The sequence below is a fragment of the Trachemys scripta genome, chromosome 3 (assembly GCF_013100865.1).
Source record: "Trachemys scripta elegans isolate TJP31775 chromosome 3, CAS_Tse_1.0, whole genome shotgun sequence".
Taxonomy (NCBI): domain Eukaryota; kingdom Metazoa; phylum Chordata; order Testudines; family Emydidae; genus Trachemys; species Trachemys scripta.
In genome coordinates this window covers 71,162,736-71,185,505 of record NC_048300.1, presented here as the reverse complement: position 1 = coordinate 71,185,505, position 22,770 = coordinate 71,162,736, and the positions used below count along the sequence as shown (strand labels likewise).

At 38.4% G+C, this 22,770-nt stretch overlaps 1 protein-coding gene and 1 non-coding gene across 2 annotated transcripts in view; one reads left to right on the top strand and one right to left on the bottom strand.

The window, feature by feature from the left end:
* CHRM3 (cholinergic receptor muscarinic 3) overlaps positions 1–22,770 on the top strand; it is a 351,758-nt gene that overhangs the window by 5,056 nt on the left and 323,932 nt on the right. Inside the window, exon 2 of the mRNA XM_034765036.1 lies at positions 14,037–14,151. The gene's annotated coding sequence lies outside the window, so the exon portion shown is untranslated. The remainder of the gene's footprint in view (positions 1–14,036; positions 14,152–22,770) is intronic.
* TRNAE-UUC lies at positions 10,462–10,533 on the bottom strand. The gene has a single exon. It is a non-coding gene; the product is annotated as a tRNA-Glu (tRNA).

Here is a 22,770-nt window from a genome sequence, read left to right as displayed (position 1 = left end):
CAGATGCTCCATGACTGACACGTCCTTCACAATGCACTTGTTGCGAGAAAATGCTGTGAATAACAGGCACCTCTCTATGTAGCATTCATTGACCTACAAAAGGCCTTTGACAGAGTTAGCAGGAATGGCATATGCCTGTCGAAAATTGACTGTCCACCAAAAATGCTCTCCCTATTTAAGGTGTTCCATGAAGGAATGAAGGCAATTATCCAGTATGAAAATGACACATCATCTGAGTTTAGCATTGATACTGGCATGAAGCAAGGCTACATCTTAGCACCTATCAATTTTGACATCTTCTCTATTCTTCTTAATTATGCAATCAGTCTCGCATACTAATTGAATAAAGACTGGATGGTAACTTGTTCAACATCAGATTATTTCAGCGCAAAAGGCATGTGACCCAGCTTGCTATTTGGGATCCGCTCTTCACAGATGACGGTGCATTTGTCTCTAACTCACCTGATGAATAAGTTATCTGATGCATGTATTGAGATTGGCATGGTAATCAGTATCAAGAAAACAGTTGTCATGTCACAGGGTACCAACATACGACCTAAAATCTACGTCAATAATGAAGCTCAGGGGAATGTGGATCACGTCTGTATCTTTGCTCAACTTTAACCAGCTCACTTAACCTTGATAGAGAACTTAATGTGAGAATCAGCAAAGCCCCTGTCACCTTTGGCAGACTTACCTCATGTGTCTATGTCAACAAGCTGCTAATCCTGAACACAAAGGTCTCTGTTTTTCAGGCTTGTGTCCTCAGTACCCTCCTTTATGGCTGTGTCACATAGTCCAAGCAGGAGGAGAGATTGAACAGCTTCCACATTCGCTGTCTCAGAAAAGTCTTTGTAGTCGCTTGGGACCAATGGATGGCTAACAACAAGGTCTTTGAGAGAACCAGCCTACAGTCTATGCAGGCTTCGCTGGCTGAGACACATGGAGCCTCAAGATCATCTCCCGAAGATTGTGCTCTATGGTCAACTCAAGAACTGCCTGTGATGCAGAGGAAGGCCAAAGCACTGATACAACAATAAGGTCAAACAAGGTCTCAAGAAATTCAGCATTCTCACTGACAACTGGGAGAACCCTGCCCACAACTGCTCTGTCTGGAGAAGCCAGGACAAGGCTAGTGCAGAGCCATCAGAAAGCCCAGGCAGAAAGCCCAGGCAAGCCAAGAAGCAGTGTGTGCTCCAACCTCCATCTGGCGAGTAGCCATTGTGGGAAAGTCTGCCTTGGGCTCTTTTCCCACACTACTGTCAAGCATCATTGACTGACTGTCTGACTTTGTCACGTTTCCTTTCATCTGTCAAGATGTTGGATGGCAGTAGTGTCTGACTTTCACACAATTTTTGTCCTCAAGGCTCACTTTGATATACAAAATTAAAATGCCACTGCAACCATCACGAATCTAAGACTAAGATTCAGAACATACTATGTAATAATGTAAAAATTCCAATAAATAATATGATGTTGTCTGGTTCAAAATCTCAATCTAATTGTACAGAATGCAATATTCTAAGCTTGTACTAGTGGGTGCCTGCTGTTGCATTGAAACTTACTTGGGGTTGTGTCCACAATTGTATTTCATCCTGGTCCTGCTGCAAGCCATTAAAGTATAGTCTGATGAGGCTGGAAAGCACCTGCACTTGGGACATTCACTCAAGTCTCCTTCAAGTCTGGGTGCTTTGCTACCTATATGTGTGAGGGCTTGTTTTGATTAAGATCATTGTGGAAAATGTACATTCTACCAGTGTAGTGGCAGTGCCTTCTTCTACAAGACAATGAACTTTACAGAGCAATAGATCCTGAAAGGCAGGTGCCTGTTGCTTAAAAACTTTGTTAGAAATATAGGCACTTGCATTGGACCTTGGGGCTGGGAAGCATCTGCACTGTTCCAATGGACTGCACAGAGTAAGTAATCCCCATGCACATCAAACAGTACCAAGAGAGATTCCACCTCCTGATACACAGCATCCTCTGGTGCTTTCCTGGGAGCTGTCTCCCTATGAAAACGGTTATGCGTGCCTCTGTTCACATTGCACATTCTAACCTTTAACTGGAATTACTCCTGTTTCAGAGTGAGAGAGAAATCTGTTCTGCAGTATTTTAGCAAAGACTACTATTTTACTAAGAATCTTAGTTCAGTTGTCTTTCAAAGTCACTGAAAATAAATTTCTAGACTACTTCAGAAAGGACATGTTTCAGAGCACTTCTATTTTCTCATCAGTAAGAAATCAATTATGTAGTATTTTTAGATCCATTCCCATGGCCCATGTACTTTGATATTCAAAGTTGCATTTCCCCAAACTTTTGGAGGCTCTGACTCCATCCATAACTCCTCCTATTCTTCCTGCATATTGTAGGGGTCTAAGGAAAGCACCAATTAAGTGATGCTACATACTCATTGTTACACAATAAGCTTGCCCAATTGTTGAGATCAGGATGGCATGGGAGCACCATTTCAGAATTTTTGTTTGTAGCTCTGTTTATGTTTCATAAATATAAAGGGAAGGGTGGCTAGGCTTGTTCAGTGCTATGCAAATGATAAGTGATAAAAGGTTCTGGGAAAGAAAAGGCGGTATTTGGGCCTGTAGGAGATGAATGTGTTGGAAATAAGTAGGAAGCTATCAGATTTGGGGGAAGGATCCATATGTGCACATGTGTGTGTGCATGCTCTGCATTCCTGGACATTACCAACTTGCCCTCGTTCATCTTCCATAAGGCTTCTGGTTGAGCCCTTCTGCACAAGTTTTGACTCGTTGCTGCCCAGAAATAGCTTCAGTCAAACTCCATCTGGCTCTGGACAGCAGTGCGAGTGAGCCTACAAGCAAGCCTGCTGCACCAGCATATACATGTAAGCATTGGACTGTAGTAAGACACAAGGAAAGGAAATCAAGAGGGCTTCTTAGATATGTCAGTCAGAAGGGCAATTTAATCACAAAGTTATACATTACTAAAAATGAAGGTACTGAATCATAATTAGGACATTACAAGGGAGCAGGAGAAGGTGCAATTGAAGTCTGCCCCAGAAGCTGATAGAAGTTTTGCTCCCTATTGAGCAGCTACAGGGCTAGCCAGCAGGTAGACGCATTGTAAGACAGGACAGGCACAGGGAAGGAACCAAAACATCCCATGAAATCTGACAACCCATGACCAAAGATCCCATGGCACCTAACTCAAGTTGTATAGTTTTTTTTCTGTAGGATTTTTTCCCCCCAGACCTGAATTTAGGAGGTCCTGGGCACAAGGGATCATTGAAGGACTGGGGGAACAATACCATGAAGAGGGATCTATCCTGTTTACTAGTTGAGGCAGAGTTCCTGTGTTTAAAAAAAACAACAACCCTATGTGATCATGTAATTAAAAGCTGCATCATAATGCATACATGAAGGGAGGCTGAATTAAGATTGCACAGTGCTTTTGAGTGCTTGACTTCACAACCTTCACATTCTCTTTTTATTTAGTTTTGGGGGATTTAATTTCTCATTTCTTTCTTTTTTTCTTTTAAAGCAAACTGGAAAAAATAACATCAAAGCAAACAGAACTTCTATCAGATACAACTATGTTGATCCCTCAGATTGATTCATCAATAGGATTTGGATTTTTAGTTCTAAACTCTTCCATTTGAGCTAACAGATTAACTGGTAGCAGTAGTAGGCTGAATATGTGGATCAGGCACTAGAGGATAAGACAAGACACAGTTTGCCAATGGGTTTCACAGTTATTTGCTGACAGCAGAGGAGTGGCTGATATTCAGGGCTTAAATTCCAGATTCTGGATGGGGGGGTATGCTCTTGTGATTCTCTCTCTCCCATTCCAGCCAACCCATTCAAACCTACACACGCTGCCCACCAGTCTCCTTGTGCTCCCCCTTCCCACTTCTGGCTACTGATCCACTTTCCCCTTCTGCTTCTCACCACCCTCTGGCTCCTGCAATCTCTTCCCCAGATACCCCTCCCCCACGATTCCTAACACCTCAGTATTTTCAGATTGGTTTCTCCTCCTCCTCACTGACTGGGTACCCTGAAGTGAAGTACTGAGAGCTCAGGAGAGAGTCCTCTAGCTATCTCTTCAAGTGTCTAGTGGCTTTTTAAGGCCCGTCTTGACAAAGACCTGGCTGGGATGATTTAGTTGGGATTGGTCCTGCTTTGAGCAGGGGGTTGGACTAGATGACCTCCTGAGGTCACTTCCAACCCTAATCTTCTATGATTCTACGGAGCAGCAATTGCAGGGAAAACTTTGCTGACCTGTTTCCCCTAGATGGAGCTCATTCAGTCACTCTGTATGTAATTATACATGTTCAATCCAGACAAATGTAGGAGCTGTGTGGGGCTGGAGCATGCTCAGTACAGATGAGATCTTTAAGCAGTTAAGCCTCCAAAATTTAGCAAGTCTCTCCTGAGCTTGTGCAAAGAGGGATTTTTTTTTTTTTTTTTTTTGTAACTTGAACAAATTTGGGAAGTTTTTCACAGAAAAAGCAAAAGACACATTCCTGACACTAGGCAGACCCCTTTGCCAAATTTCAAGTCCTTATTCCAAAGTGTAGCAGCATTAGAGCTAAAAAATAACTTTCTTACAACCAATTCATTAATGAGGGCAAAGCAACATATTTTCCCTAATTTAATTCCTAGAAACATCTGAACCATTTTTGCTAAAACTTTCCCAAAAAATCAGATTCCAGGTATAGAAATCTTCTCACCAAAGAGTTAAAGTTTGGCAAAGTTATAAGTACAGTCGAACCTCAGAGTTACGAACACCGCAGGAATGGAGGTTGTTCATAACTCTTACATGTTCGTAACTCTGAATAAAACGTTAGGTTCTTTCAAGAGTTTACAGCTGAACATTGACTTAATACAGCTTTGAAACTTTACTATGGAGAGGAAAAATGCTGCTTTCTGTTTATATTTTTTGTAGTAGTTTATATTTAACACTATACTATATTTACTTTTTTTTGGTCTCTTCTTCTACCTGGTTGCATACTTCCGGTTCCAAACGAGGTGTGGGGCTGACTGGTCAGTTCGTAACTCTGGTGTTTGTAATTCTGAGTTCTGCTGTAATTGAAATGGTTTCATATTTGAAAGTATTGGGCAAAACTAATTTATGGGCATCTCCCTCTGCGCCACCTATAATAAAAGCATATGTAAAATGACTATATTTAAAGAAAAGTTTCCTAATAATGTGCCAAGTAGCCACATTTTTTGTAAAATAAAGCAGAAATCATATGCATTTCAGACAAACTCTTATCTAATGTTGTTTATATTGTAAGTATCATCTCATATGAAGTATACTCTTGCTTGTTTTTGAAAGCTTCTTCAACATTTAGCCCTAATGCGGTTGTTTAAGTGTTAGCTTTTAGGTCATAGCTTTTATAGGTTTAGGATAAATCTTTAATCTTACTTTAATTGTTTTTATATGTAATTTATTCTCATAATTACTGCTAATAAAACTACCACATGGCAGAGTACAGTACATACTGCAGTATCAGAATTTCTTATCTTATTTGTTTTTTATCATATTAGTAGAAAAAATACTCCCTATATCTTGTTACTCCCTGAAGTAGGACATTGTGAGGCCCTATAATAGCAAAGGATGAGAATAGTGCAGAGGAGTACATTAAGTTTTGGCTGCCAACATCTTGGTCAGCAGAGCATTACGTTAATTTTGTGGGGGAGGGATACTGATTTTTCTCATTGCCGGAGGTTAACTTGCAATGAGATGTGTGTTAAAATGTAATAAAAATACATTCTTAAAAATCTAGTTTTATGGGTTATATAAAATCAGTAATGTGATTTGAGTATTGTGTTTTTTGTAGACGTGTTTTAATAAGTGAGAACATCTGTTAGGTTAAATTTTTTTAGCAATTTGAAGGCTTGCATTTATTGTCAATTGACCGAAAAATTGTTTACCTTCAAGCTATTTTAAACTTTAAAGCCAATTTATATCTTTGACAATTAGTCTTCTCAGCAAAATTGCTCTTTTGTTTAGGTATTTTGCTATCTGTTTGTTTTCCTAGAAAGACAAATGTTTACATTCTGTAAACAATCCCTTTTTGTCCTCATTTCCTCTGATTTCCATTCTACTTTCAGGATGCCACTTCCAGTACTATTCTTTTGGTAATGAAAAGGAAATAAGTTGCTGATTCTGCAACCAGTATCTCCATTGGAGAGAGTATTCTTATAAATGGGCCAGATGGCTCCCTATTCCCAAGAGATAGAGCCATTTTCTATTACTTGTGTCCCCTGACTTGAATTCTTAATTTTCCCCCAAAGCTATCTTTCTAACTGGCAGCCTCATGAATTGCTAGTGTATAACCAACCTAGATTTAATGTTGGTAAAGTTGCACTTATATTTCATTTACTCACTAAATCATCCCGTATAATGTAGACAATAAGGATCATTGTATGTTTAAATTCACATGAATGAAGTAAAATAATGGTCTGATCTGTGATTTTTTTTTTCACACTGACCGCCTCTCCTTATTTTTTATTATCTTTTCTCCAGAGCTGTCATCTACAGTGCTGTCAGAACCCCTAATGTTTATTAGCTTTAAACCTCCACCTGCAAGTTCTCTTAATATTTCTACTAACTTTCTGGCAGAGGAAGTCCATCAGTGCTATTCATTAATCAGCTGGTAGAGTCATTTAGTGAAGTGAGACACTCAATACCCATAGGAGTTGAGTGCATTCCACTCCCTGCAGGCCAGCCTAGCAAGATGTGTTGTCTGGGAAGCACATGTGACTCTTCTCTATGGCAGTGGTCGATGAGCACCAAGGAAGTTAAAGTTGCCAGCAACTGTTGTGCACTTGTTTTAGTGTTATCTCAGACTTGTGCACCTGGCACATACTTTATATTTTTTTGATGTCCCATTTTCTCTCTTAGACTGCCAGCCTGTTGACAGTTTACCTCATCTTATATAAGATTTTATCCAGTAACTCAAATAGATTTTGAAGCTTCTATTTTTTTTTCTTCTTTTCTTGTTCCTGAGAATTCCAGCTCCTTTTCAAGTTTCATAATCCCAGTTAGTGTGTGTAGCGGGTATTTGCTGCACCAACTTGGGTGCCCTACATAGCGGTGAAGAGGAGACTGAGTGACCCTAGTGAGAAAGTTAAAAACAGAATCTGAGTCATCCCTGCACTTCTCAATCCAAGTGCATATGGCTGAAGTTGACATGCATTAAGAAGAAACTGCCATGAGGAAGCTGGCTGTTTCCGCTTTGTTTCTCCCAGGCAGATAATATTACAATATAATGTAAGAGACTATTTTAAGCTCTCTTTTTTCCAGGAGAGCTGATATTTTCAGTGTGTCCCAGATATTTAGATGTTTATTGTCAATTAACCCCAATTCAATGACAATTTACTAGTTGCTCTCTAGGCACATGCCGAGACACTTGTATTGCACTTTGTTCTTGAACCTTAGTAATGGTTAGCCCTGGAAGAGTAAAAGCATCACTTTCTAGTTGTCTTCCTTCTTTCACTTTAATAACATAAGTGTATCTCTAATATTAATGTTTTGTAGTACAAATACTGCATGAGCTTTTCACCATTTCCTTCTCTTCTTCTACACATGACCCTACCTCCTCCAAATCCACATGGATGTAGCTGAAGGCACACTTTTTGAGGGATATTGGTTTCAGGTAAGATGCATATTTATAATAAAAAACACAAGAATATCAGTAGCTGCATAGGATATTCTTGAATGTCATTCCAGAATAATCAACAGAATATAGGAGAAAGATCATGTACAATAGCTGATTCTTTTGAGTAAAATAAATATAAATGCATGCAACTGCCATTAAACATATGAATGCCTACTTTTGCTAGACAACAGAAACCACCAGATTTGGTTTTTTTTGTTTGTTTGTTTTTTTGTCTATTAGGTCTGCTTTCTGCTGCTTGCGTGGTACAAAGTGGCTGTATTCTTGTGGGACATGGCCATCAAAGAATTTTCTTTGTAGAGAGGAAATTTGGTATAAAGCTGACAGAAGTGGCAAGACCAGCTTCACCACTTCTTGCATGGAGAGGAGTAGGGTATCATAGGTGAGGCAGAGCGGAACGACCGATAACTTCAGGTTTCTTGTACCACTGGTGTAAATTAGAGCAGGTCCTCAATTGCTCCAACTTGTGCAAGGAATAGATGGTGCAGGGTTGTTGAGCCACTACTGCCTGCCTGAGGTGACTCCCTTATCCCACTCCTCCCTCTACACTCATTACACTGAGTGGAGCTTTGGCCCAGTTAAAAATGTACTCCTTTGACTTCACATAATGCCTTAGTGATGGAAAAGAATTGGCCTATTATGACAAAGTAGAAACATTACCATATATTGATTTGAGGAGGAAAAAAGATAGTGCCCTGTATCAGTGGCTGCCTCTTCCTTTATAGTTAGACAGATAAAAGAAACAATAACTTGGAAAGCATTATTAGCTAAATCACTGTGATTTTTCAGTTTCATACAGTACATAATATATGTTGAAGATATAGCTGAACAATCAGGTTTTTGAAAATGCGTTACACATTTTCTACTGACTTTCCTTTCTTCTGGAAAGAGAAAATATGATACAATATTGCACTCTTCAATCTCTCAGCAGTTGATTTCGTGTTGGAAACCTAACTTGAATGAGAGTTACCCTTTGATCAGCCACAGACTCTCTTTCCACACATTGTCACACATCATCTATTCTAGTTAATTCATCTTATTGCTAAAACTGTATAGACTTGAGGGTTGAAGTTAATTGTACATTGTAGTACAGTTTTTAAAATATGTATACTTACATTTAAAATCGATTAAACAACATTAATTTCTTGGTGGTGTTTTTTTTTTTTAACACTTGGGTTGTGGTAGTGACTAGAAACCAACAAGGCTGGGACCGTATTGTGCTAGGTGCTGTACAAACATGTAGAAAATCACTGTCCCTGCATAAACAATTAACATATAGTTTAAAAGAAAAGGTGAACCAGATGGCTGATATAAGCACCCAACTCAGACTAAGGGTTTAGGGGGAGACAGGATAACAAAATAATAGAATTTGCCCAATTCTTAGCCATTCAGAAGCAGTAATCATAACTCACCAGCTGTCTGTTTTCAGGTTGCAATTTACTGTATGCCTTATAGATAGAACTTATCAGAAAATGGAGCCTTCTTCCACAGAAAATTTTGAGTTTTAGTCATTTCAGGTATCTGAAATAATTGAATCTGTGTTATCTCAGATAATACTGTGTGGTAAACGTTGCATTTGTGTGTGTGTCAGTGTGCGCGCAACCCTTGTATGCATAATTTTTCATAATAGTACCATTATTTAACATTCGTTGATAGTGCTGTAAGCATGAGTTGTGGTTTACATAGTGAGTAAAAGCCAAGTCTCTGGATCAGAGATTGTGATCGGTTATTTCTCCCCTTCCATCTCATTTTTCATATTTTGTAATTGGTAATTAAAATATATATTTACACACACACATTTTATAGTACTTATGGTACTATATCTACAACTTACTTTATCAATAGGTATGCATACATTTTCAATCTTTGTCATAATTTATATGAGCAATTTTCTGATTATCTTCGCCTACATGCAATGTTTAGAACCAATTATGAAATTATTTCTAAGTAACTTATAACAAAGTTTTCTTGGAATGCTTTTTCAATGAAGTATATCTATATTCTAGCTTTCACTGTTGAGAAGTGAGATAGCTATCTATACATGTTAGAGTGTAATCTTACAGTTGATTTAAAGACACTGTCCTCCAGAGAGTTTTTTTAGATTTGCACAGTGTGTGGCAGTGCAAGTTTTTTTGTATATGGACCAGTTAGGAAGATGTGCAAAATCACCTGAAGCCACAGAATCGTGTGTTGAGTATGCATCTTATGAGGCTCTTGTGAATTTTTATTTCCACAAAAGTCTGGCATAAGCTACTTTTAAGAAAACTGCAGTGGTCTTATATGAATAATTGGTGACTTGGGCCAAAACCTTAATCAGATCCAGATTTGTTCATTATCAGTGGGACAAGTTAATTAATGAAGTCATTCATTCATTCATTCTCCTTTCTTGCTGTGTGAAGCAATATATGTTATTTCTCAATGTGTCTTTAATAAATTGAGATTTAACTTGGAATATCTATCTTAATATATGTAAACAACCTATATATCGAAGATGTTATTTATAAATGTAAGAGAGCATCAGAGATTTTAAAGATGATTGAATAGTTTAAACAAAGCTTCTAATGCAGACCATTTCCATAAACAAGTTTCTAAGCATTTTACATGGGCACACAGTGTTTTTGGATTTCCACAACCAATAGCTGGCAACTTCTTATCTGCTGTATCTTTGTTGCCGTGTACCCGTAGTTTATTTTAACACCCATTCCTCCTGTATCATAGATTCTAGGACTGGAAGGCACCTCAAGAGGTCATTGAGTCCAGTCCCCTGCATGGCAGGACCAGAGTTTTGTTGAAGAGTGTCATTCCCTGACCAGGAATTGAACCTGGGCCGTGGAGGTGAAAGTGCCAAATCCTAACCACTAGATCACCAGGGAAATCATGATTATTAAAGAAATATAATGTCAGTATTGATATCATCTTTGATTAATGCCACATTAATTTTCAAAACCCCAGTATTTTTAATCAGGCTCACACCTATTGGAATCAAAATTACATAGATTTATTTTCTTCAATGTTACATTTTGGTGAATAAAAAACTGATGCATCAGGTGGCCATATATATGTTTTGGTTCAGATACATACTCAGGTACTGGGAATAGCACTGGATGAATGAATGACTGGTTGAGTGAATAACATGTCTTGCTACCCATGTTCCTTGGAAAATAGTTATCCGTTAACTGTTAGAGAGAGAACAAGCAAAGAACTCACCAGTGTTGTCTGCATCACTGATGAATGCTTGAAATTAACTAATCAAAGATCATTTCATTGATTGTGAAATGCATGCAAATGCTCATGGGTTTCTGCTTAATTGTCAGTGCAAGATACTTGTTGGAACATATTATACCAGGTCAAATTGTTGTATAGATTTTACAGACAACAACATTTGTAGACTACTTTTATCATTAATGATCATTTTAGCATGAAATAACTTCTCTAATTAAGTATCAGAGGGGTAGCCATGTTAGTCTGGATCTGTAAAAAGCAACAAAGAGTCCTGTGGCACCTTTAAAACTAACAGATGTATTGGAGCATAAGTTTTCGTGGGTGAATACCCACTTCGTCAGAAGCATGCGGACTCTCTGTTGCTTCTCTAATTAAATGAAACTAAATCAGTTGCTCCATCACATGCTGTCTACTATATTTGTATTTGTAGAGGACAGTCCAGCATTTGTCTTTTTGAATTTTTCATGTGGTTTGCATTGAAGGTGTCATATGCAGGGTCTAAAATTTGTTTCACCTTTTGAACAAAGCCAAAATTGTCCAGAATAGGCCCAGAATACAGCTTCACCTTTGCCTTGGAGTGAAGTCCATCACTCTGGACTTCAGTGCCCATGTGGAAGCCTGTTGAGCTTGCTGGAGCTCCCCGTAGGCACTAGAGTCTACCCATGCAGATCTGATGACTGGATTATAATTTGTGTGCAGGAGTGTCTCCCTTTCATGTGGCTCTATGTATTACTTTGTTTTTATACATGAAACACATGATAGCAATTATCATAATAAATTCTATATTCTTATTTCACCTCTGTGTATGTTAACTAGCAGACAGAACAATGTTTTGACTACAAGTGACTTTTGATACATTAATTTTTTTTAAAAACATTTGTATTTCAAGCATTATATAAAAATGAAATTGTTTATTTTAATTGCTTTACTAACAGTAACAGGCTGATATTTAATAAATCACTATTATGCGATAAACAAATCTCTCCCTTATGAAAATGCTTTTTGTTGGTTTAATAAAGGCTTCCCTGTACTGGTATTTACGTTTACATGGTTCATTTTTCATTTCATTTTGTTTTCTGAATGAATCCAGGAGTAGTGAGGTCTTCTCATGGTATTTCAGCTCCTGTACAGTGCAATTACCATGAAAGACCAGATCTCATGAGGTTTTGACCCTGTAAAGATGTCTTTGAGAAATTAAAATAGTATAAAACATAAGCACAAATACTTTTGAATCAGGTTACTGTGGTACTCAGATGTAGAGATTGTGAGTCTGGTCCTACAAATCTTCATTCTTGTGAGTGACTTGTCCTTAATCACATGAGTATTCCTGTTAGCTACTGATTCATAGTTCACATGACTATTTACTGTACTCAAGTCCATTTCTATTACTGTAAACCAGACTTTGAATGTATAATCTTTAGTGAAAACCAGGGCCGGCTCTGGCTTTTTTGCGGCCCTAGGCAAAAAAGCCACCCGCCGCTCCTCCCTCCCCCCCCCCGCCAGCGAGGCAGGGGAGAGCGCCGAGCCCGGCTACGGGCCTGCAATCCCCGACCAGCTGGAGCGCCGGAGGGAGAGCGGGGAGCCCGCCACGGCTCGGCTCTCCCCGGCAGCCAGAGTGCCGGGAGCAGCGTGGAGAGCCCGGCTGGGGCTCTCCGCTCTCCCTGGCGGCAAGCCCCCGGTGGCCAGAGCGCCGGGAGGAGGGCGGCGAGCCCAGTCGCGGCCCCGCTCTCGGGCCGGAGCGCCCCGCCACGGCGCCCCCCTCCAGGCGCCACCCCAAGCACATGCTTGGTGGGCTGGTGCCTGGAGCCGGTCCTGGTGAAAACTATGGTGAAGGTATTGCTTACTGCATGGGTAATACATACCACTATTGAAAAGACAAGTGTAAAAAGTACTTTTAACAGATTTTATATGAGATTTTACTTGTTAAAGACAACATGTACACCTCTACCCCAATATAACGCTGTCCTTGGGAGCCAAAAAATCTTACTGCGTTATAGGTGAAACCGTGTTATATCGAACTTGCTTTGATCCACCGGAGCGCGCACCCTACATTCCCCCCCCCCCCCCCTGGAGCACTGCTTTACCGGGTTATATCCGAATTCATGTTATATTGGGTAGAGGTGTATATAGGTTGTAAATGGTAAAGGCAAATATTTTTAGTATTTTTTGCCATCTGACATTTATTTAATGGACCATAAATGTGTGTAACCATTTACGATTCTTATGTGGTTTCTGTGATATGACCTTGTTCTATAACCTTAGTTCAGTTTCTAGGGGATAAGTGTCCATATTGCGGTTAGTACTAGCTGGCACCAAGGAATGCGCATGGATAATCTTCTTATCCCTTTTCTCAAAATCATTTAGGCATTTTGAAATGGCCTTGGAATAGGCCCAATTCTGCTTTCCTTGGATCTGTTTGTACAAGAAATGCAGATGAGGAGCTGTTGGTCTGTGATCAATCTTCAATCTGGCACCTTTCATGAGGGCTGAATTTACTTTAAAATAGTGAAAAGAAATTGGCAGAGTGAAGCAAAGAACTTTAAGAAGCAAAATATTTTAATCCACATGTATGGAGATTAAAGGAAGGGCTGTTACAGAGCGATCACATACCATTGCTTGCACACTTTCAATATTTACGTGTTGTTTTGGAGCTGGATCCTTGGGTGAGCAACTTTGCACTGCTCTGTTCCTAGGTACTTGAGGATTGCCCTTGCATACAACTATGGACTTTTTATTTAGTTTACATGTACGAATGTTGAGCCTTAACAGTAAGTTCTGCTGTTTATGTTCCTGAGGAAAAGAACAGAAAGAGATCAGGATAAATTAGTCTAAACTGAAATATGCCTTGGGAAGAACGCTGATTTATGAACCAATTATTTAAAAACAAATCAACAACAGTAAAGGGATTTGAATCCTGAAAGGTCATCTTAAAAACAAACATTGGAAAGAAGAACTGTAAATGAAGTATTTAAGCATAACACTACTTGTAAGACAGTTTCCTGCCAGATGATGGTAATAATCAAATAGGCTATAATATAACTGTTTTGATAGGTGTTTTTTAAGCAACTGTGAGATTTAACATAATCCATTTAATAAGAAACTTGTATTTCCTATTGTCTGAGTATCTGAATGTGTTTTGTTTTTGTTTTTGAAGATTTTGGTGGTTATGGCAAATTTTACAGCAGTGAGTGGTATAATGGGCTGCAGGTTGGATGAGTTACAGTCATCTGCAACATGACATACCATACCAAACTTCTTCCTTGTCATTGGTAAGTTTTTTGTTGTTGATTACCATACGTCTATTAGATGCTTCTTATTAGGGTGACCATATGTCCCGTTTTTAAAGGGACAGTGCTGGTTTTTTGGGACTTTTTCTTATATAGGTGCCTATATATATAAAAAAAAAATCAATCCAAAAACAAGGCTCCATGTAGTATAACTGAGCCATTATTTCTGGTTTACACAGTGTCCAGATATGCAGTAATGAGATCCAAAGTACTAGCTGTTCATTTGACTCAGCTTGAAGTTAAACGTTGACAAACCAAAAACAGATACCAAAAAGTTCAACAGACATACATCTAACTGACCAGAAATAATAAGTCAGTCTCATACCCAATCTCCAGTATAGGTCTAAGAGGGTCCCCTTTTTAGGTAACCAAATGTGGGCTCTCAGTACTGAAAAATGGAAGTCTAGTTATAAGAAATGCTTAGTTTGTCACAAGAATAGATGGTCACTGTTAAGATTTGCCTACAAATGCTTGTTATAATGCTAAGTCTTGCAATATCCCACATGGGCTCAAATTAGAAATAGCTTAATTCCTCTGTGAAAAGTACCTTTTCTTTCCTCTTGCTATCTAGATATTAACAAAGGAAAGAGACTAACAATCTCAGAAATGCTTATATCCAGCATAGAAAAAAAAAAACAAAAAGTAAAGGCATTAATCAAATTTGTACTCAAGTTGCACTGATGTGCAGTAATAAATTGTGACTGGCCATGGAGTTTTCAATATCCTCATTTACACTTGCCCAGTCTGAGGTGTGGTAGCACTCTGTTCTTTTCAGTGTTGAATACAAAGAGATCTAGATTTTTACCTGTGAAATTCTTTTGCTAGAAGTGTGTTTTTGCTATAGTGAAATATAACCTTTTTTTGTTGTAAAATTATCAGATATGTGAACTGTGCCAGTTTGATAGTGTATCCAGTATTTTGCATAGTTCTACTAAATAGCATATATACTGCATATGTATTGTGCTAAAATACTATGTATATTCTTAATTCTTATGTATACCTACATACTTTATGCAGGGCCGCCCGGAGTGAGGGAGGGGGCAAGTGGGGCAATTTGCCTTGGGCCCCACAGGGGCCCCCATGAGAATATAGTATTCTATAGCATTGCAACTTTTTTTTATGGAAGGGGCCCCCAAAATTGCTTTGCCCCAGGCCCCCTGAATCCTCTGGGTGGCCCTGACTTTACGTATGCTGTCTATGTACACACAAGATTGTGGGTGCAATACAGGTTCAGGAGACAGTCTATATACAACAAAGCTTCTGGTAATTTCATGGAAACTATAAAAGTGAATCTTGTCAACTTTGATCATGCAGGACTTTAATTTATCAATGTATTTAATTAGAAACTTATTCTTAAAGGAAGAACATAGTTTTGAGTATTTTGTTCCTATAGATTATTTTTAATTTTTTTCTGGCCCATTTCACTATAAAGTTGTAGGAATTATATAATTCATTAGACAACTAACTACCCTACATCCCAATTTTAGTTCATTTTAATTTATTTAAATCAGATATAAAGTCATATTTCACTAGCTATATTTCTTTGTTATTGTAGTTGTCAGTGGGGATTTTTTTTTACTAAATCTTGTGCATGTATGTTGATGACCTAGTTTTTCTTGGTTTTCTGATTTAAAAAAGAAAAAAAAATCTCTTTTACCAAGTTAGGATTTCTGCAGAGCTTTACATCCAGTATATTGGCAGAAATTTTGTAGTTGCCTCAAATAAATAATCCTTAATTATACATAAAGTTCTCATCACTCCTAGAAGAATAAACCACTTCAAAATTTTCCGGAAAGAAAAATGTCACATTAAAATAAATAACCCCCCAGAAGCCCTTTTTAGGGGAACTACCACTGCTGTTATTTTTCTGTGTGTGTCACTTTCATGCATGAGTTAATAATATGTTCATCAGTCCTTGGAGAATATCTTCCTTCTGCCTGTTCTTCATCAGCACTTGCCTGTTTCTCTTTTTCAAACACCACAAATGCAGTGTTGTCTCCCAGGTACTGAATGTACTATGATCAAACCAGGGGACTGGTTAAACAGCATAGACCGCATCACCTCATTTGTCTCCTCTGGCAAATTATTAAGCAAAATGATATTGTTTGATGGGTTATCTGACACCTGTTGATTCTATGATGCAGTCCCTTGGGCATTCATTGATTTCTGTATTTTTTTTCCTGACCAGGCTTTTTATTTGCTGCATTAGCAGAGTGCTCTAGAGACTTGACCCCATTCTTCCCTTTTTTTTTTTTTTTTTTACCTTATCAGCAAGTGTACCACATATTTCCAGCTTCTGTTTTCTGCATACTGACTTATCATGAAATGGAAAGTCTTGTGGCATAATTGGTGGAAGAGCCAACTTCCTTAAATATAAAAAAGCCTGTCCATCTTCCTAGTCATTAACACCACAGGATCTTATTGTGATCATTTTTCCAGAGGTGTGGTGCTTTACTGAATAGAACTTTACTGAAGTTACTCCTTCTGCACACTAGTGTGAGATTAGAATTAGTTTTTTGTACATGGTCAAACTGAGAGAATAGCAAAACTATCTCATTAATTTAAAAAAAATATTTTCTACTACTGATGAAAACCCTACAATTTCCCCAAACACATAATTTCTATAAGATGCAATAAGTCTAATACCTAGCTATGTTAAATCTGAATGACTCTCGAGTCAACCTTCTCAAGCAGGGAGACATTTTGTGATGTGTAAAAATAGGGATGGAGAATCTTCATCCCAAAACTCATTTTCACTTGTGGTCTAAGATATGAGATCAGGACTACTGTGGTAAAAGCGCAAGGGTGTAAACCAGCCACCCTATAGCCAGACAAAATCTGAAGACAGTTTTCAGGAGATAAATGTACTGCCAGAACAAATGTAATTAATCTTATAGATTTTCCTCTCTCTCCATTATTGGAAATTGGGGTACCTTTGTTTATAAAATACTAAATCCTAGAGGACATGAAAGGACACCTTGTCCAATATTTATTTATTTAAGAGCCCCAGTTTGGTCGCAGTTCCACCACAATTACTCCATGAGCCATGCCACTGAAATCAGTAAGACTACTAATGGAGTTAAGGTACATGAGGGTGGTGGAATTATGCTCCTATACTATGTCCACACCATGAGTTAGGGGTGTGATTCCCAGTTTGTGTATACTTAATCATGCTAGCTTCATGAGAGCTAGTAAAAGTATAAATAGCAGTAGTGGCCATGAACCCCATGGGTACATACTCGGCATGGCTAAGCCGTTCCGCCGCTGTGTGTGCTCCCTTGGCTACACTACTGTTTATACTCACGCTATCTCTCGTTGAGCTAGCACAAATATGTATATGCAAATTGTGAATCACACCCTTACCTTGTAGTATGGACAAAGCCTTATTAGAGAAGCTGTACCGAGGTTGTAAGAGAAGGAGGGGAGCCTAAGTAAAGGGGGGAAATCATTTCTAGGGCGCAAGGAATGAGAGAATCTAAGATGCTTCTACAGTACCTTTATACCTAGCTCATTCAGTACCTTGCTGGGCCCAGCCCTCATTACACTTGACTGGTAAACAAAGTCAGTTCAATAGATGCTGTAATTTTGTTTGAAAACAGCATTTAAATTTTGGTTTCCTACTTCATATATAAGAACTTTTTAATATTGAACAGATTTTTAAAAATATTAAATGTGTGATATCTTTACATAGGGACAAAACAAAAGCCATACAGAGAGAATGCCAGATGCTGTTCATTAGACATTTATGATAATTAAGAAGAGAATATATAAAGACGTTACAAACAAGATAATTTGTTCAAGTCACGTGTTAAGTAGTAAGATCAAAGAATAAACAAGGACTCTTTACTGGATAATCATAGTACTGTAGCTTACTTTGAGAGTATACTGACAACAGATCTGAAAAGGCAGGGAAAAGGTGCTTTACTAGCAAGGTGACAACAAATCTATTAAGAAAACTTTACACCTTTCTGTTTGTCAGACAAACTAACGAAAAAATAATACAAATGAATTAACATTTTTCCTGACTTAGAAACAGAGTTTACCCAAAAATGTAATACTTGCTACTTGTGTTTCTTTAGTACCAGCTAAGGTAACAACTATTATGGCTAGCATCAACCATTATAGACAAACATTATGGACCCTTCACCAGAACCACCCTGGAACTTTAGGGAAGTCTAGACCTGGATAAAGATTCACATTTGAACTTCACAGATCATGTCTGTCTCTATAAAGATCCTCTACTAAACCTCACAAACCTAGCAACACTAAGTTAGGAGAGGTTTGGATTTGGGTCTGAACTCTGGCTTGCCACTGTCTTTACTCTGCTTATCAGAACTCCCAGATACAATGGTATCTGATTCACGTGGAATATTTCAATTTTGAACTAAATCACTGCCTATCAAATAGTAAAATTCTCCATTTTGTTCCCTACTTTAATGTTTCCAATGTGGTCATTCAACAGTCCATGTCACATTCTGTTTATTCCTTTTTCTTACTTCATTGATCGACTAGAGCTAGCAGTGATTCAGCTCATGAATGATATTACTAGGTGGATTTTACCTGCCAAGCTAGTAGCAGGACTGTCCTAGTCCATCATAACTGGCAAGTTAGCAGAATGGTGATAGCAGAGAAGGTGAATTGAATGAATGGCAGCAAAACAGATGAGCCCACTAGTGCATTATTTATGGAAATAATGGTAATGCTACTGATGTGTACTGGGGTGAGATGCCTGCAACTAATAAGCACAAGGGGATATATAATTGTTAGTGTTTGTCCTTAAATTTCCTGGTTTTATAATTAGGATTTATAATTAGGTCCTTGATATTGCCTCAATGGATGGGCACAAAAATTCAGATAATATAAGAACTGATCAGGAAATGTCCTTCATTCTTACAAGCATCTCTGCACTTCCAGTTCATATTGAAGTTGAGAAGTAGAAGCACCAAAAAGTCCCAGGAATCTTGTGCAAAGTACACAGCAAACATTTTCAACTACAACAAAGTTGGCTGTTAGTTAAGGGAAAACTAGCAATCTGGTAACCCAAGAAGAGTAGCTACAATTGTGTTTTATAGTAAGGGTGACTAATCCTCCACACTTCCCTGATAATATTTCAGGCCAGATTTTCCCATCCTTACACTGATCAGTAGCATAGGGCCTGATCCCAAAGCCCGTTGGGAACATTTTCATTGATTTCACTGGGCTTTGGATGAGACCCAGAACTCACAAATATTCCCATGCTTTTCAATGCATTGTGAGTTCAGGTGGTAGGATCTGGCCTTAAAGGAGCTACTGCAGGAAGGCGTTTCCTTTAAAACAGATGCTAAAGCAGGTTATGCTCTAACTTTTTTGCAGCTTTATTTATATTTACTTGTTTATTTTATATTTTCTAAGTTATTTGTTTGATGCAGCGCCTTCCTATTTTGGGCAACAAAAGTTATCTTGGAAAATGATTTAGAGTCTGAACAAAATGATCCATGAAGTGTGGAAGGAGGCTTGCACAAAATAATATTACGATGATGCTTGTTTTATAAAGTATATATGATTTAAATAAGCAGAGACAAAAAACATGCTGTGGTACCAGGTTTGTTGGTTTCAGTCTCAACTCAAATGGAATCATATTAATATGTAGCCAGTGGATTGGCATTCAGTGTTTTTCTGTCTATCAGTGTAAAGTCTATTTTGCGGATTATGAAAATTGGGCAAATGTATTGTTTCTTGTTGCAGATTAACGGCTTGCAAAGCTTTACTAGAAAAAAAGGCTATTTGTGAATTACAGGAAAGTATGCACAAAAAATTCTTAAACTTAATTTTCTCATTCAGAATTGCTAGTTGTTAGTGGTATAAGAAGATCCCCTAGATGGCCAGAAGATATTTACTCTGTTATACTATAGCACTGGCACTGGTGCACACAGCAGTCAGCCTAATAAAACTCTTCAAATGCTTCATAATTTGCTGGTGTGTTAGTGCAACATTTCCGGAAAGCTCAAAAATTCAGTGAGTAACTCACACGGTTTACTGTTGCCTATAAAACTTCAGTGCAACCTACAAATGTGGATCTGGATCCAAAGCTCACATAAGTCAATGGGAGTCTTTTGATTGATTTTAATGAACATTGGATAAGAATATTAAAATGGACATACCTTGTAAGACCAATGGTCCATCTAGCCCAGTATCCTGTCTTCCAACAGTGGCCAGTGCCAGGTGCTTCAGAGGGAATGACCAGAACAGTTAATCATCAAGTGATCCATCTCCTGTCGTCCATTCCCAGCTTCTGACAAACAGAGGCTCAGGACACTCAGAGCATGGTGTTGCATCCCTGCCCATGCCGGCTAACAGCCATTAATGGACCTATCCTCCAGGAACTTACCTAATTCTTTTTTGAACCATGTTATACTTTTGGCCTTCACAACATCCCCTGTCAAAGAGTTCCACAGATTGACTATGTGTTGCATGAATACGTACTTTCTCTTGTTTGTTTTAAATGTGCTATCTATTAATTTCAGTGGGTGGCCCCTGGTTTTTGTGTTATGTGAAGGAGTAAATAACATTTCTTTATTCGCTTTCTCCACACCAGTCAAGATTTTATAGACCTCTATCGTATCCCCTCTTAGTTAGGTTCTTGATGCTTTATGTCAGCAAACAAGTGAAAAACAGGTTAGGAAACTGTTAACTCAGACAAGTCAGGATGCAGAGAACTACAAATATCCTCTGCTGAAACCCAGACCCCATTACTCTGAAAAAACCCACCGAATTTAGAATTAAGCAAGTCATTGCTGCCGCAATGGAGGTAAAATTCCCAGTGGAATGCTGAGATACAGGACACCTAATCTGAGCCATTGTAAATTAAAAACAAAACAAAACAAACGAAAACAAGTAAATCTTAAAGCTGTCCGAGACCTCTTCCAGACTACATGTGAAGTATCTGTTTTCTACATCTTGGAATGTAGAAAAATACAAACATAGGATCACCGAAGGTAATTGCTACAGCGAATGTGAAAGAAAGCACTACCTTTTCACCTCTGGAGAGCTATGTTCAAATCCCTTGGTAAGTTACAGGTGAAAAAGTGTTGCTGTTTTTGTCCCTGTTTTTCCTAGGTATTGATTCACATTTTAAAACAACTCCATAACTTGGTACAATTTGCAGCCCTGTCATAGAGAAGAATGAGGATTTGGTATGACATGGATTTTGTGCAAGTCTATGACTGAGGTATATTGGCAGCTGTATAAAGAAGTTTGAACGGTCGCCTGTCTGTACAAAAGTTAAAGACTAAACTCCAATTTCATACTTAATGCTATGTTCTCTCCTACACTAGTCTGTTTGGCTTCAGGGGAGATGAAGAACCTTTAGGCTGCTGTAACTTATGACAGCTAGCCTTAAGGGGGCCATATGTCAACCTTTTAATTGTTGAATCAGAGGAATACCCTTATTTCTTGTCTCTCCCACCACTTCGTATTACAACCCTTAGGCTAGGGGGCAGTTGGCATAAGATATACCAGCTGAGAATTTCTCTCTGGGACATTTTTTAACTGGCCAGCTGCATCCAGATTCCAGCCACTTTGCACTGCTTAAGTGGTACCAGAACAGGAGCAGAGAAACTAACCCTTGTTTTTATCAGAATGGCAAAGACAGTACTTGAGGCAATAATATGAGCATGTAAAAATACTAAAAATGTGGAAATAGGGCGATCTAAAGACTATGACACTGCATTGTTCAGGTCACAGAATGTAAAGAAGACTACTTTAAAGCTTGTAAGGCAGTTTCAGTAGGTGGAGCTAGCAATTGAGGAAAATCATTTCACATTCTTGTATGGTATTCAGAAATAAAAGTAGAAATTATTTCATCTGCTCTCAGTTGGTGATATATGCACAGTGTAGTGAGGATTGGCCTAAGGGCTTCATAGAAGAATCATCAAGCAATTTTAGCTTGATTCCACTGTTTTGTGAAACCCGATTCCTATCTCGTATTATTATTTTATAATTGAAATTGGTAGATTCTATGTGGACCCACACAGCAGTATGGTAGAAGATTTTCTTATCTGGTTCCTTGTCAGTGCATTTTAAACCATTGTTTTCTTGTTGTTTTAGCTGAGCCTACATGACATATAATAATAAATAGAGGTTTGTCACATATGCCGTCCTCTTTGTCTTCAATAGTATGCATCTTTATTTTTCTGCTCTTGCAGGTTGAAAGCTTTTGAAATTTTTTCTCCCTCACATTCATTATAAATAGAGACAGACTGTTGAGCATCCACCCACTGAAAATCAGGTCCCTGGAAAGTGTCTCAAGTTGAGGACTAAAAACAAATGGAGGCATTTAAAATCACTAGTGTCTTCTGAAAATCAGTCCTTTAATCTCTTCAAAACTCTATCCCTTGGCAGCATTTCCAAGGTCTGGTCAGGGGCCATTTAAAGTCCACAGAAGTCTGATGGAGCATCCTGATGTTCCTAATCTTTTTTGTCCAAATTAGCCTAGATTTGGTGACCCTCTGCTTTTGTGAGGGAGCTTATGGTATGCTTCCCAAAAAATGATGAAGGGCTGGACAGGAGCTTCTTTGTAGGTGACTGGTGGCAGAATTCTTAACTAAATAATAGTTTTAATGC